Source organism: Fopius arisanus, unplaced genomic scaffold (genome assembly GCF_000806365.1).
Source record: "Fopius arisanus strain USDA-PBARC FA_bdor unplaced genomic scaffold, ASM80636v1 scaffold00023, whole genome shotgun sequence".
NCBI lineage: Eukaryota > Metazoa > Arthropoda > Insecta > Hymenoptera > Braconidae > Fopius > Fopius arisanus.
In genome coordinates, this window is record NW_011887762.1 from 204,836 (window position 1) to 222,641 (window position 17,806).

The window sequence follows — 17,806 nt, forward strand, 5'->3', positions numbered from 1 at the left end:
TTTTCATCGCTGTCCATGAAATTGAATTTTTTTCTACCACTGGTGTGTGTACACAGAATGAGTTGCCGAGTAAAAAGAAATGATTTACCTCTGGATCTTTCTTTCGCCCTCTAATTTCTTTTGAACTACAATGCCGAGGTAGTCATCCCGATGCCTATGAAGAGTATCCAAATGGTTACACAACCTTCCAACCCCCGGGCCTCAAGGAAGCGGAAGAACCGGGGAGATTCGCGCATTTCACATGAAAAGGGAGAGGAGAACAAGAGCGAGGATAATGGAAGAGCGTGAATTTTGCTCACGCCGGCACGAGAGCCTCAAGTGAAAGGGCTAATTTCACCCTTCGCGGCTTTCTTGCTACAATGTCACTGCACAAAAAGGTAATAGTATGGCGTGGGAGAAATCCTCATCCTCCCAAAACTTTCTAATTTCGATATCAGTACCGTTTCCCCACAACGCGACAACTTTCGATGAGATTGGCTTCACTGACTCCAACAAAGGTCATTGATTCAATTAAATTCTCGACATTACAAAATTAACTGGTCCGTTACTCTGACAAATGTTTTGTCTATTTATAAAATATCCTTGAGGCCATTTGAGAGTCTACCTATGTTTTCGTTGTTTAAAAAAATTAGAGTCTAGTCATTAAGACATCTGTTCTTAATTGCGAGACATTAGCCTTGATTTGAATACAACTGTTCTTGTCTTAGTCAGAAGTTCATAATCCCATTACATTCGCTGAGGAAAATAGTTCTTAATGTTGAAAAAAATAATGAGCATTTGGACCTTCTGTTTCAATATTAAAACATTTTTTTCGTACATTAAGAACATTTTTCATTGTTTATTCGGGAATGAATCGTTTGGATTATTTAAATACAGATGACGTATTTTAGGGGAGAGTATGTGAACTCTTGTTTTAATCACAGGAACTTTTGATGCAATCTTTATTTTCAGTGGAACTGAACGCCCAACAAAGTTGTGGACTGTCTTTCATTAGAAGCTAATTAAAAAATGCAGTTTTATAAGAATGAATAGGATTATACTCACATACAGGGATTCGCGAAGATTGGAATTTTAGTTGATATAGCTGCGGGTATTTCTCGAATCAATGACAGTTTTATAAAGGCACTGGATAGTCTCCATTTATCCAGTCATTTATTCTTCGCAAGAGCGATCCATGAATTATCGTCATGAGAACAAATAAATTATTTATTTATTTATTTATTGTGAATAAATGCTTTCCTAAACATCCAAGATCCACATTTTTTTTATAAACTACTCTGTTGAAAATTTCTTTAAACTTCAGTCACGAGGTGAAAATTCAGAGGGAAATTTCAATTATATAAGTTTGAATTCAATTTCAATTGAAACCGCTCACTATAAATGTCTCATATTTTGAAAAATCAAGAAGAAGGGGTTTTCATGTTAAATGGCAATGGATTTTTTAATGGAACCTTCAATTTTCAATCGTGAAAATCCCACAGGAAATACAATTGACTCTTCAATGAAGCGAAAATTATTATTAGAGTGAAATTATTCCTTGAAATTCACATATTTCACGGTTTTTTATTGCCATATTAAAGTGAAAATTGAGAACTACGAGAATATTCTTAAAATTAACTGATTGATCACTGACGAATTCCACAGAAATTTCCCCTCTCTTCGTCTAATATTCCGATACCTGAAACAATTTTTGATGCGACAAAGATATTGGTTATAAAACCAACAGAAGAATAATTCTCCCAACCAATACAAATCGATTTTCGTATAAAATGCCTTTTGAATCACTAAAAGATTATTCTCTAGGTGTACTTCAACTCATTACGATACACTTCCCTGAGTGTGCCATACAATTTGCATTATTATCACCGAAGAAAGTATCAGGAAACAATTTTCATACATGTCATGACGGTAACCGCATCGAATTCATCATCATCCGCATTATCGAGTTTATTTTTTAACGATGGGGAAGTCGAGCAAAAGGTGCCTCGTAACGTGGTTGTAAACTTCAGATGTGAAGACCGATATTACTCCAGCGAATAAAAAATAATCCACAGTATAAACGTTACTCCAGAAAAAAAAACTAAAATAAAACTTGATACCTGGTCGCTCCTCTGTTTTTACGGAATAATTTTTTCCCAGGGGTGAACCATTTTGTTTACCATCTATTACGAAATCTGTGTCAGAAGAATTACGAAGGGGAAAAAGCCCATCTGGAGTTGGATTTCATCTCTCCTTTGAGTTCTATACCCCCGACTGGTCGTTTGTTCGGAGGGCAATGTGAATTTTGGTGGGAGGTAACTCGTTTATCTTTAAGCTTTAACGGTTGCCCTTGGTGACGAGCCCTTGGTCCCGGTCCAAGGGAATCCCTCGTCAGACAAGCGCTTTAAATCCCTTCGTCTCTCTTTCTCTTCACCACCAAAATACGTGAATTCTCAGTTCTGAGTTTCTGGAAATGTCTGAATTTTACAGAGTGAGTCATTGAGCAAATAATCCTGTAAATAATCCTCATGGATAAATATCTGGATGCCGAGATATCAATTTCGAAATTCACGCATTTCTTTTTCTAGGCGGTAAAATAAGTAATTTATGAATTGTAGATTAGAATCTAGAAGGAAACTTTTTTAAATTTAATTTATTAAAAATTTAATTTAATTAATTGATTAAATATTGATTACTATCAATTATTGAATGGATTATTGAATAATAATGTTAGAAAAAATCTCAGAATTGTCAGGGGCATGAAGACAAGAATTCTTTAAGTTATTTCAATTACATGATAAAATCGGAAATTTCCCGGTTCTAATTTTCTATTTATTTTCAGGCAGATAGGCAAAGAAAGTTTATAATAACAAATACAAAATTAAACAATTGAACAAATACAATTTGTAGAATAGAAATTCGCCCCAGAAAATTGAGATAACGATTTTAATCGTTTTACTGTAAACACGAATGGTTGTTTAGTTTAAACTAACGCGGAGGGAATGAACAATTCGTTCTCGTTTTGGTGATTAATAGCTTGAGTTAATGAAACATTTATACGAACATGATTCGGACGCCATTTGAATCCGATTTAATTCCGTTATTTTTCTTTGCTTTGCATATAATTCGAGATATCACTTTAACATTCTAGTCATTTTCAGATTGAATGTCCTATGAAAACCCGCACGAATAAATGCTACAATAACAACAACAGTTGAAAATCCAGCGGCAGAATAATTGTTTGATTCACATGAGTATTTACCGACACAGAGCAATTAACTTGAATTTTGAACGGGTTGAACGGTTAGCAGTAAATCCTCAACTGCAACGTTTTATGATAATTGTTAATTCCAGAGCGATAGACACCCGATATTTGTTAAAAATTAAGAATATTGCGTGAACGAATGTGAAGGAAAGGATATTCCACAGTATTTGGTATCAACATCACGTCCAATGTGCACTCAAGTGGACGAGCGAGTTGAAAAAAAGTGCAACAATTAACGCCAACATTACAACAGCTTTAACATTATTTCAGTAATTTTTTTTTTCACTTGAACGAGCTTTATTGTTCACTGTATAACACTATATAACTTCTAACCATTGAATACGGTGAGGGTTTTCTCGCAGTGCGAACTGAGTATATTTGGATTGAACTACAGCACGTGGGAGTACCGAAACGACGCGGTTAAAAGAACCAGGAAATTGCAAATTGCCGACAGGCACACGCGGATAACATTCGACTGTAACGCTATTCCCCAACTCCATTGGGGTTATATAGAATGAATGATGTGTGTGTGTGTGAGTGAGGAATAGTGAGGACGAAAGCGAAACGAGTCGAACCTGCAAATTGAGACCAGGCGGAAGTACGGAGAGCGGTTACGGATAACCGGCTCAACCGAGTTTCGATCAATGAGGGAAAACCCTTCGATAACTCGATTTAATCGAGGAAGACCGTTTTCATGGTGGCACAGAGCTGGGGGAATGTTTTTAGCACTCGGTTGCTTCTATTCCTATATTCATCGTTTCATCAGTTAATTTCCACCTACTTCACGTTGCAAATTCGTTTCCTCCTGCAGCGGTTGACATTTTTTAATTTCATGGTATGCATCAGTTATTCACTGGAAAATTATACTTCGATCTAGTATATTTCATTGATTATCGATTCAGTGGAGATGATACAATCGAACAACAATTGAATCATTGTTTCGTCAGTTTATTTTTAGATACTTCACGTTGCAAATTTGTCGAAAGTTTTGAGATGATTTCATTATTTTTCAAATGATGAAAAATGATGGAATCTCCTCTGCATGAAAATTTCGTAAAACCTTTTTTGTTGAAGATTTAACTAAATCCTTTTCTCCATATAAATACTATTCTAATGTGATACAAAGGATATACAAACAAATCATTTGGAGAGATCAAATGGGTTGAGTAATTTCAATTTCATTTATGTCAATTAAATTTGGTTGATACAATAAAATGCAGAAAATTTGTATACAATGTCCATTTAATTTCTTATCTGAAACAAAGTTAATTGACATAAATATTTTTTCTCCCACTGCATTAATCATGGCGGAGAGAGGGTGAAATTTGATTTACGAGGGATTTTAAATCGAGATATTAATGAATTTCAAAGTCTTTTGGATTTGTTATTTCAGGAGATAGGGTGAAATGAATAAAACACTGTTGGAACTATACCAAAGGAACCAGAGAGGAAACTCAATCATTGTCGGTGTTTAGTCGAGTCGTTTCAGGATTTCATGGCAACGCTATTGCTTTCCTCCCACTATTTCTCCTGTTCTCACTAGTACATATCCACAAGACGAGTATCCAACTGAGTTAGTGATTGTGGTAGTTGGCGATTTTGCCAGCAATTGAGATACAAGAACGTGAAAGCCGAGGATGACTAAAAGAACAGGAGCATGATGAGTCGAGAAAGATAAGCCAGTGGTAGTATAACTCTTGCTGAATACCCAGAGGCCATCTTTTCGTTGATCAAACAAAGTACTTGGTGCATTGTCTTCAAAATAAAGAAGTAAAATCATTAAAAAAATTTTTGGTAAACTATCCCACTGTATTTCATAGAGGGGAATTCATTTTCCTGTGGGATGGAATGATGATAGGAGAATACGGATATTTTGGGTTTTGCTTTCAACCCAATGTCTGTTGTTTACATTTACATGGGGAAATTGTTTTTTGTTTTAATTATAACGGTTTCAATTATAAGAATCTATAGAATTTTAATATAAGAATTTTCATGTATTTTAGACTAAAAAGATAAAATTTAAACAAAAGATGGCTTTCGATAGATAATCCCCCCGGGCCCTAATTGAGAAATTATATTGTTCGAAATAAATTTTATGGAACTTCCAATAACATAGACATTCGGGAAAACAGTGACATGAATATTAAATAATTCAAGTAATTTTCAAAGTCAATCAGGAAATGATAATTGCCCTGAATATTTCTATAAAATATTGATATAATATTATCGAATATTGATATAAAATTGATTTAAAATTGAAATGAAATGCATCTATCAACTAGTTCCTTGAAAATTTCAAGAAGAATTTTGTAGCAGTCTGCGTCAGTTGGATAATTTATATCTTGCGATTATCGTTACGGTAATGAATTGCTTTGTGAATGACGTTTCCACAATCACGTGGCTATCTATTCATTTGTTTGCAACATTTTATTATTCTCTGAGGATTATTATATTCTTTCAGTTCTCACTTGCACGAATGTTGCCGAATAATGAAGAAAAGTGGGTGGAAGACGGAAGAGAAACGGTCCCTCCCCCATCTCCCTCATCTCTTCCCTCATTTTTTACTCCTCTTTTCTCAGCGTCTTTTCCTTTTGACGCTGCACGCCAGAGAGCATTGAATTCTTTTCAGAATACGATTTTCTCGGAGGTACGACGAGAGAGAGGAGCTGACGAAGGCACCCGGGGTTTCTCTCTACACAAAAGGGAAATTCCTGGAAAGCTCGATAGGGATATAAAGAAGAAGGATTTACGTTGCCTTAAGATTCTTCGTGATGAACTTTTTCATTCATACGATTTAATTACCTCGGGCTTTAGCACCACAGCGGTTAATTTTTCCTAAATTCAATGGGAGAAAATTTCAATCTTCAACTTTCTTTTTTTACCATCTTTTCCAATAATGACATTTACCTACACTGTGGAGAATTAAACTTGAATTTTCGAGGAAAAAACGTGGAATTTTTAACAACCACAAAGTTCCATCAAATTTATCAGTTAATTTCCTGAATATTCCATTTTATCTAGTAAATAATTCCGCCAACAATCCCCTAAATTTTCAATCTATTGAAAATTGAATTGCATTACGAATTGTCTGCTTTAGTATCAATTATCTACCAATAGTTATGTAGAGTCGTTTATTTATGAGCAATGTAAATTCACAACAATTGATAATTCAGATGACTGAAATTCCCAAAAATATCTAACAGTGTAAATATGAGTTGCATTAATATGCAGATGTAAAATGGTAAAGCAGTGGTAATGATCAACTGCTGATGATTGTCCAAAATTTCGATGAGCAATCGCATATTTTCCATTCGTATTCAATGACATCAACATGAATTTGAATACAGCAAAGTTATTACAAGCGGGTGCACCGTCAACGCATCCTTTTATTCATTCAACAAAAACATTATTTATGTTTATCCCCCGATTTGTTCACGTGAACGAATCGTTGGATCACAGGTTTGTCGCAGGATTGAAAATTTAATGATGTTACTTACGCTCCAGTGATTTCTCTTTTATAGTTGAAACAAAATCAGCGTTTTGGAAGAATTTTCATGTTTTTATCAACTCTCTTGTTTATCCATCGGATTCCGTTCTATTACAAACCGTGAATCAAATTCACTTCCACGGACAATTTTCCATTTTACTATATTGTACTTCAATATTTAATATTTACAAAGGCGCTCACGGGTTTGAATATATTTTCGAAGAGCAAACAGATATTTTCATTCCTTTGTTGATTTTGATACAACTTTAGCCCGACAATTAACTGTTCAATTAATTTTTCGTGCGGCAGTTCAACTGTTCAATAACGCACTCATTGCAAATGACAATTTAAAAAAAAAAGAAAGCTCTTTTTAGTCTTTTTAGCCCGAGCTTTTGCATGAATCTAGTGACTTTCATTCCATTCAATAATTCACCAGGATTCCTGTGTTTCCTCTTTCTCCCATTCGATCAATAAATAATAAATAACTAATTACGTTGATCAAATAAATTTACTTAGCGAGAGAATATTTTTTTCAACATTCAGATTTTTTTTCTATCAAGGAAAAAAATTTCGTTAAAAACGCAAATCTCATAATTTGTTTTGAAAAGATTATTTAAATATTTTTAATGATAACAAATAAGAAGACTCAACTGAGAGTCAATAATTGGGATATAATTCATGGGGAAAAATGTAGGTTCGTAAAGCGAGAAATTATTCCTCATGTTTCGGTTCGTATTTGACGCCCCCACATTCTCCCTTTATCATTTTTCCAAATCTCCCGCCAGTACCGTACGTAGATATAAATAAAAAATTACCCCAATGGTTGTGTGCAAGGGACACGGGGGACCCGAAGCAGCAAAGTTTGCGGTCTCGTTTCGAATAATTGGATTTCCCCGAAAGAGAAAGAAAACGAGGGTGAAAAAATTAAATATGAAAAAAAAAAGAAGAATTTGACAATGAATAAATAGCACTAGACATGGTGGACTACGAAAGTGAAGCAAATATGGTGGCTCGCTCGTCAGTGTTAACTACGGATTCGTATTACGTTTCTCCATCGCTATTTTCTCACCCCCATAGCGAAAAAACTCGATGTCGTTTTGTCGAAATATAATACCTTTTTCACACTTTCCCATAACCAGGGTTTCAAGCGCCATAACGATTTTTTACCCTAATATTTTTTACTGCTCTCTTTTTCAAACTCATCCCCTCTTTATCTGTCCCACTCCAGACATCATTCGTCGGTTTCATTCAGTACACGAGAATGCCAGTTAATCTTTCACGCCTTACGAAGCCCCACGGCGAATTTCATTTCTCGCAAAATTTAACCGCATCCTATTGTTCGTTTTTCTCCCCTCCCCTAAACAATAATGAAAGATATTTCACTTTTTGAAGAAAACAAGAGGGGAGAGAGGAGTTATCGTTATCATTCAAGTTTGGCTTTCTGAGAAATATGAAACGCGCGTAATTATTCTTATTATATTCAACGCAAGGTGTAATTTATATACCCCAACTTTTTTTTTTGTTAGTGACTCATGACGTTGTATGAGTTCGCGTGCCCGAGTAATCTCGCTTTGTACCCTTTCTGTTTTTTTCCTTTTTTTTTTTTTGTAAGCCAATGGACGGTTACGATGGACATACACGCGCACCCGGCAATTGATCCGCACGCACGCGCGACTCAGCTGATCTCTTGGACACAGGTGTTACGTTTTTTTTTCCCCGGCTACGAGCAGAAGGGAAAAAACCATAACTCTGGAATAAAAACTGAAATTAAGCAACCCCGGGAATTCTGAGAATGCAAAAAATTTTGAAATTAGCGAGAAACTGGGAGGCGGCAATAATAATTTAAAATCACAGGCCGAAGGTGCGATTAACCGATAATAATTAATTGGACATTTGGAGATTTTGGTAGGACAGAGTTGACTATTAATCACTGTCATCCTCGCTTTCCAGTTTTTACTCCTTTATCATACACATACAAACATTTCTCGTGCTTTCTCAGTCTCTCCTTCTGACTCCTTCACTCCTTTTTCCCGATGGTCAGATGTAGGGTTTGGCACTCTATCATGCGAGGCTCATTAGACCAGACGTGTCGTGGGTGACCATGTGTCATCAAATCGCTGGATAAAAAGAGATAATAATTCGGAGAAAAGAAATATGACTAGCCCCCTCTGAGGACCTTGAAGAGCACTCACACCTGTTTGTCACAGGACAATGAAGAGAAGTGGATAAAAAAAAAGATTGTCGATAAAATCATCTGACAAAATCACTCCTCCCTAATTGACAGAATCGATTACACGAGACGAGGAATCGATGGAGTGACTCGGTGCCACCATCACTCACGAATAAAATCCATATAGATCGTCCCTCATCTCCAGGGAATCCGGGATTCACGTGCAATCCCGATAGTCAGTTTCTCCGAACCCTTCCCTAAACCTAGTTTGCATATTAACGATTAACCGATCTATCCCCACGTACCCCTACCCGATTCCACTCCCTTCTCCACCATCTCCAGTTGAATGGACTGCATACACCAACTAGTGTCGCTTCCATCCTCGTAGCTTCATTCCAACCCTCTGATAGATATACACAGGACGACGTCAACTCGTGAACTCCCCAGCATATGCCGCTGATTTCCCATTCGAGCGTCAAATTTGCTGCCATCCTGTACTTCCACATCTCCTCTCCCTTTCCCGATGCACTTTACCGTCGATGTCTACTGATGCGTTATCCACGCGAACCCCTCGAATTTCATTCCTCTCATCCCTTCAACACTGGGGTCCTAACATTGCCCGCATCAGTTCTCAACCTCTCCGAGCTTCGTAAGTCAAGCGAGAATAAACACGTAATTCCGGGGATGATGTACTGTCTCCTATCTGTTTGTCGAGTCGAGACGATACAGAAATGTTATTTTGTTGATTCATTGGTTTGCGTTGGCAAATGTTTCTCCTGGTGAAATTCTAAGGATAAGGAGCTGCCTATACCCTATGCCTATAGTGGAAAGATTTACTCGGTTTGTCGGGAATTCTATTTGTTCTAGATGCAATCCTGTTCAGGATTCTTTGATCAGAACTAACGGAGAGGGATTTGGTTCGATTTCACATGGGGAACCTGATTCAGGATAGATCAAGATAGCCTGAATTATTGACTTTGATCAGGTACGACTGAATTAATTCTGACCCTAGTCGATCCTTGGACCTCAAATGACTAAACTTCATCCTCATCTGGAGTGCCATTCCAATTTTAAGGAGTTTAAGGTCTAATTTCGATCAGGAACTGACCTGAAAGATTTGATTGCGGAATCCCAAGGGGTAGATCCAGAATTAACAAAAATCAGGTGCGCTGATCGGCTGCCCATCAAAAATTGATTTTTATTTGTTGCTCTGGTAACGCTTACCTGAAAAAATAAAAAAAATATATATATATTTAGAAATAGAAAACCAAAAAAAAGAAAAAAATATACATTTATAAATAGAGAAATTAGTATGTCATTTATAGACTGCAAATTATCGAATTGGAATTTAATTCGATTTTTCATGAATTCCCTCTCAAAAATTAAATAGATTAGATTGAGTAATGAGTAATTTGTGTGGAATTTCATTACTCTCGTTATCAATAAATCAGATCGATTCGAATTATAAAAAAGTCTTAAAAATCTTTATTTGCGTTTCAGTTGAATCACAAAATATTGAAACTGGCATTTTTCCTAGGGTAAGTAAGTTAAGATTGGAGGAAACATCAATTATTGTTAGAGTTTAGAAGCGGGAAGGTAAAATAATTTGAGTCATCGTAACCTTTCATTAACCTTATCAGAAATATCTTAGGGTCTGCGATGTACGAAAAGAATTTAAATGTCATGGACAGTTTGGTAGTTATTTTTAAGAGCATTCAATTCTATTTAGGAGAAAAAAAACTGCGAATTCTTCTGAAAGTTTCACTAGATCATTTTTTAATACGGTATGCATTAAATATGATAAATCATTTCATAAAAATTTCGAAAGCTTTGACAATCGTCTGCCTGAATCTTCTAACGCATCCTGAAAATTCAACATGAAATGAATTTAATTTTAAATAAATTGAAAGTTCAGAGAAAGTGTTCCCTGAATATTCCCCAATTCCAGCATTTCCCTTAAGAGCTGGGATTTCTTTAAAAATCTAAAATTACCGTAAAATTGAAAAAATCAAGTGATCAATGAACAATTTATTGTATAAAAATTGTTCTTCACTTTGTGATCATAAAAACATCAAGTACGATTCCCCACCAGAACAGAGAACAGCAGCAAAATACACTGGGGCTTCACATCCCGCAAAGCTCGTATGGTGCAGCTGATTTCTCTCCACATGGAAAAAATTTCTCAATCCCTGAAAGATTGAGTAACACAAAATTTTCAAACGGTTTGACGATCGATCTCCTGAGACCTCCATTACCCATAGCAATTGTGTACACCAATATTGGCGAGGAGAGGTTATCCCCAGCCTCTATAACAGAGTCACTGATTCTCTCGAGAGGAGACGAACGAGACCAATTGCCATGTATATTTGCTTTTATTGGCCCCCTGCGTGGGTAAAAGGTAGGATGGTGGGGGGTATGAAGCCGTTATTGCCCGGGGTTCATCCACCCGTGTATATCACGAGTTTGTCGATCGTAGCAACGGAATTGATTTATCGTCAACAAAAGTCATTTAACATTTCCACGGGAATAAAAAGAAGCGGATGGAACGGAGAAAAATTGAGCTAAGAGCAGGCGGATAAAACTGAAAAAAAAGAGAGAAAAAAAAGAGAAAACCATAAAATGAAGAAAATAAAACAAAAATCCATATTTCATACGTCTATTTCCATATTCCAGAGGCATCATTTCCCATTTCCGTCATGCCAGGCACCAACAGGAGAGAAAGATGGGGAATAAAAAAAAAAGGGAAGATAGGGGAGGCTCTTTTCGCGCTAGGCGTTGGGAATTTTCGCAGCTCAGAACTCGTTTTATATTTGAGGCGCAACGCACAGTCGTGGGGAGACCTCAAAACGAGAGAGAAATGAAGAGGGGCAATCCTGGAGGGAAGAAAGGGGCTCACATGCACGCGCCGGAAACACCAGAGGCACGACCGGCCCTCGTCGTTCACTGAATACTAATATACCTCTGTGACGTCCAGGGATAACCAAAAAGGGTCCAACTTCCCCTCATCCCTATGCACCATATTGTCGATCGGATGGAATCCGTGAGAAGAAGGGGCCATGCGTCTTCCAACGGCATTTCCATTTTTATAAAGAGTTCATTTTCCCAATAACGAGGGGGAAAACATCTACCCCCTCTACCCCCTCTAACCCCTCCAGCCCCGTTGCCATCAGTTTGGCATCCCTCGAGTGGGGGTTTTGGCTATGAAATTTATCAAGCCCCTCGAATAATAATTGCTCTGTCGATGATAAAGCATCCCTCATGCACCACCGATAACGAGCGAAAAATAGACGAGTTTTATTATCCTATTGTTTTAGCATTTTTTGTAAAATAATTGAGACTCGGCTTAATTGAATTTTTCAACACTTTTTACCTTTTGCATCAGGGGGACGGCTTTGCAATCGTTTAAATTTACATTTACCATTTTTTGTATTAACACTGGGAGGTGTAAATGTAAACGTATTTTAACAGAGGAAATTTAGATGAGTGTTTTAAAATTGTAGTTTTCAGGAATAGCTCTGAATCCCAGGGAGATAGCGAAATTTTTGTTAGGGGCTTTTTTGTAGGGTGAAACAAGAGGTACAAAAAAGGTATTGAGAAAAATTTCACTGGGCCTCTTGGATTCTGAGATTTTCTTCAAAAACTTATCTGTTAACTTAATTGACTTGTCATCCTTTATCGCACGCTGGTGGAATATTCTCTTAGCAATTTGAAAGTTGTAAAATCCTCCGATGAATAATTGCATTCTCATACCAAGCAAAAAACGACTTTGAGGATAAAATTCTCTAGTCATTTAAAATCCAATGTTTCATAAAGTTTTTAAGAAATAAAAGAAGAATCTCTAAGAATCAATTCTTCAACGATCACTTGAAATATTGTTATCAAGCCTCTCTCTTCATTATTGGTTTCATCTCTTCTTTGCGACTCTTTCGTTCAACTTTCCTTCGACATATTAACTACTTTCATGATGGATTTCATACGAGACAGCTTGAATATTTATATTTTCCTTTAAAGGAAAAATATGGTGTGCGCCTCTCACCATCTTTCTCTCCTCTGGTCTTTGTGCTTTTGACGGGTGTACACCCCCTACACGTACTTTTCGCTCAGCGGCATAAAAAATAGAAAAACAAAGAAAACGGGAAGAATGACACAACCAAAGGTAGAGGCAACAGAGAAGAAGCACCAGCAGGAAAAGGAAGTCACCTTGCACTGAATTTTTCTCTGTGTATTTTGTACATCTTTGTATTACATGGGTGTGTATATTTTTTTTTTTTCAATTCCAGTACAGATTTTAAGCGAATGGAGAAAGAAAAGAGGGAGTACCAAGAGGGAAAAACAATTGTCACGTCATGATGTTATTCTCGAGTCCACATGATCGCTCACTCCGAGGGGAGTATGAGAATTGTGAGTGTGGATGGTGTACAACAGAAGAAAACTAAAGGATGTACCTTGGACAATATCCAAGCTTGGAAAATGGACGAGGGACAGGGACACGTGGTGGTCCCGGATAAACGGATTGGTCGTCTCCCTCTAGGAGAATTCCGAGCGTTTGGATCAGCGAATATCTCTTCTTCTCGCGACGGAGCTTTTTACTTGAGTGCGATATTGTACGACATTATCCATCCACCATTCCAAAATCCGCGTCCCTCTTTTCTCCAACTTCCTCTCACCATTCGTTTTCACCGTTGTCTTTGTCACTAGATAAAATACGGGTCGAGGGAGCAGAATGCAATATAATTTGAAGAGACTCGAGAAATGGCAGAGGGAAAGTAGTCTTGCTGCGATATAAAATAAATTACAGTGATACTCCGTAAATTTTATCACTCAAGTTTACGTGTAATAATTAATAGTTTAAAAAATGGAGATAGAGGTGGGAGGGAGCTGGATGAATCATAAAAAAACTATGAGGGCTTGGACATGAGGAAAGTTACGAGTGCTTCTGGCCGTTAGCCAGAGGAGGACCACCATCCAGTGGTGTAGCTTATAGAAGGGGGTGCCTAACTGAGAGGGAGCGGGTGAAAATTATACGAGATATGAATTTACGGTCGGTACATGCCGGTGTTCACCATGGGAGTGGGACAAGAGGTGGGTTGAGCACCAGAGATGGCTGATTTTGCATGGCTCTGAGTTTGAGGGTGAAACTAGGATCGTTGAAAATAAGACGAGTCCGCGGTCTGACTTAATAAACTTGCTTGGAAACCCGAGAAGACAGGGAGAGAACACAAGCCCCAAATTCCGGGCCAACGGCAAACCACACCGAGTTCTTAATGCTCCTAGCTTCGACCTTTCCCTTTATTGCTATGCTTTACTTCCGGGTTTGAATTTTCGGGGATCCCTCTGATGAGATATCCCATTACCCTTGGCCAATTTCAGATTTTTTTTCTCTCTAGAGGACTAGACGACAGATGGAATGAAACAGGTGTTTGCCGGTGGTCCTCATGGTACAGTAGTTTTATTAAGAATATTATAATAAGAGGATTAACTATTTTTCATAGAGATTTAGCTCATGCGAGAGAATATTTCTCTGAGCATTCGTCATTTATCATTTTGTCCCGCGAGATTTTTTAATTTTGGATAATAGGAGAATTGATTAGTAGGATAAATGTTCGGCGCATGGGGAATTTCGGCGCATCAAGTTTATGAAATAAAATTGTAATGATCTATTGAAATTCATGGGAAAGCAAAAAACAATCAGTAGCAAATGGCGCTGAATTGTCAATAACTCGAAGATCGAAAAATAAATTCAATTTTAATTCTACTAACCAAACCTAAAGTCCTCGATTACAAGAGCAAACTAAAATTACAATGGATCGGTTTAATTTTTGAAGTGTATTCGAGAGAAAGGATTTCATCGAGTACGTGCAATTTTCCTCAGTCAAATAAAGAATTGCGCAATTTATCATTCCAGACACTCATGCACTCCTGATTCCACAATATTTTTTTCTGTTTTTTTTTTTCAATAGAAATCACGAGCAAGCGAACGACTGACGAGAAGAAGTTGGGAAATATGTTTTGATAGAATTATGAAACATGTTTGTTCGGTGTATAAAAATATTGAGGTAACAATGGGGGGAGTAAGGGTTGGTGGGGCGTGAAGGACTAGAGATTGAGAAAACTCCATGTTTACACTTTCATGGACAAGGACGTGGGTACTGGAGAGAGTACTGGTGGTGTGGGTGAACAAGTGAGGGAAAAAGATAGAGTGAGTGAAGGAGGGAAGGTTGAATCGTGACGGGGAAACTTTGCGTACTTTGTGCAACCACATAAAGTATGCACACCGAGGGGCTGGAGACCATGGAGAACAAGAAGCATCGGTAGGACATGAGGTAGGTTGAGAGAGGGACGAGAGGAAGAGGATGGACCGTGGCTCGTCCCACGAACTGATCAAAGTTTTCTCGATATACTGGGATTCGAGATTAGTTATTTATACGTGGCTGGCTGCATGCGAGCCAACCGAAACGACCAAATTAGAGTTTGGCCTTTTCACGCAACTTTTGTTATTAACCTAACCGCGTTAAATTTTATGGACTTTTCTATTTTTTCCCCTTTTTTTTTGTCCTGGAAATTAACTGGGGGAGATTATTGCGAAGTTATCAGCGTGGGGTGGGATTTGGGGGTGAGAGGGAAAAAGCAAATAAAGTGGGAAGGGAGGGAACGAGTGGATATTGTGGGTTGTTTGAATGCAAAATACTAATTGTTGGATGGAAATAAATGATGAAGAGCGATCATGGGAAATTGATGAGGCACTAATCAGACAAGTTGGATCCTGATATTCGGATCACGGAAAAGTCCAAACAAACGTGGCAAATCTGGTCGAAAACAAGGTTTTATTGGCGAGTTGTTTATTCAAGGGTGATTTGAATTTCCACTCGGAAGTCTCCTTGAACATTTTGGTACAGGAACATTGTCTCCTTTCTCCTTAATGCTACTTTGTTATGCATGGCACGATAGTAGAAATTATAGTGGGGAGAGGCCCATCGAACTGCCCCGGTGTACTTGTTCAACCTACATCGGGTACAATGACGCTGTACGTGCAATTGGAAAACACGCAGTCGCACAAACAATGGATTCACGAGAGGGAAAAAAAAACGGAGGCGAAATGAAAGGAGGCAAAACAGAGAGCAAATACAAAACTGAAAGAAAGTAGATCTCTCACGACTGCGTATGCGGAGAGAGGCGAATCGTTGAAATATATACAACTAAATTTTATTAAAAAATAGTCGGGAAGACTGATAAAAATATCATAGAAATTGTTGGTGAAGCACAAATCAACAATGCGTTAGAAGTGGCGAAGGTTGGGGAAAATTCGGAATGTTGAAAGGCAATTTCCTTCTCTCTTATCACTACAGCGAAGACGTATCACCGCTGGCATATATCTCGGAAGGCATCTTTGTAGAGCACTCACCTGAATATCGAAAACAATTTCAATTTCAAAAGTTTAAATACCCGAGGAAGGGATTGAGACGACGGTGGGAGGTTATAACGCCAGTGAAGAGGAAGACCGCAATCCGGAAACTCGTAACGGATTGCTGCACAGAGATAGGCGTTATCCAGGTGAATGTAGCAGAGGATGGGGGTTAGAGAAAAAGGATGGATGGATGAGTAAAAAGGATGGTTAGTAAAGGCGGACGTCGAGAGGGCTCGAACTTTGAAGGAAGGTATTTCGAATTTCCCTTTAATTTGAAATATAAGGATCCTCGCCGGCAAGGCCCCGGTATGAAAACTCCAACTTTCAAAGACCTTACAAAGTTCTTCAGACTTCTCTCTGTGCCCACACCATCACTCCACTCTGTTTTTCTTTTTATTTCCTTTACACTTTCGGTTATTCCACCACCAAGTCATTGGCGTTTAGAATATGGAATCAAAGTGGACAATTTACCCCTCCCTCTCCAAAAGATTATTGCGGTCCTTTTGATACATTTCAATCTCTCCCAAATGGTTATCTTTCACTTAGAAAATTATCTTTTTCCATGAAAAACGTTATTTAACAATCCCTCAAGGCTGTATATACGCATTATCAGAGCATTTTCAGAGGAAAAGCACAACTATCAAGATCTAGAAGGAAGAGAACTGTTTTTATTTCGAAAAATAATGTTTTCATCTTCGACAACATCAATTCGATCCATTAAAAGCTGCTGATGCTACAGAGGGTCTAAAATTCGGTTGAAAATCTAAACTTTTTCTATCTACTCGAAGAATCTGATCTATTTTTGTGAAAGCAGAGATATCTTACTCACTACTAAATGGTTTTTCTGGAGGACCTTCAGGAGATAGTCTAGAGGAGCAATGGATATCAATATTTTCGCAGAATCTATGTGCCATTAATGTCTTAAAAGTTTTCACTGTCTGAATAATTATTGTTTGTACTTAGTGGACAAGATCTTTTTATAAAAAATGAATAACGATGTCTTTTATGGTCCTTGCAACTGCATATAACCCCTCAAGAATAATATTCAACCAAAATTTGACTGTAAGCACAACGAAAAAATCCTCCCACTATTCAACTAACAATAGAAAAAAAAAATTCAGACGACAACTCGAAATATAAATCTGTACAAAGTTTTCAGTAGGAACTTTCTCAAGCGTGGAGAAATTTGGTGGTAGTGTTGGCAAATGTTATCCCAACAAAAAGCCCGTGGTACAATGGGACTGTCGTCTCACTCGTGCTCTACCTCGTATGACTCGTTTTGTTGATACCAGAAGAAATTTTATTTCCCAGGGGTTTGAAAAAAAAAAAAGAACATGAATGACGAAAAGATATGTCCAGGAAAAATCGTAGCAACATTCAGCCAACAACAAACATTAGCAAGCCCCATTGTGTACAACTTGCCAGAGAGCTTGAGGTACTTAAACAACGCACTGAGGCTCTTCCTGCACAAGTCAAAACTTAGTGGACAAGTTTGAGAAG

General features: G+C 37.6%; 1 protein-coding gene across 2 annotated transcripts in view; it reads right to left on the reverse strand.

The window, feature by feature from the left end:
• Window positions 1-17,806, reverse strand: part of LOC105264536 (Krueppel-like factor 7) — a 197,613-nt gene that overhangs the window by 67,976 nt on the left and 111,831 nt on the right. Inside the window, exon 1 of one of the 2 annotated variants that reach the window (XM_011301470.1) lies at window positions 10,010-10,080. The exons of the other annotated variant lie outside the window; for it this stretch is intronic. The gene's annotated coding sequence lies outside the window, so the exon portion shown is untranslated. Of the gene's footprint in view, window positions 1-10,009; window positions 10,081-17,806 lie in introns of those variants that run through there. 2 annotated transcript variants of the gene reach the window in all.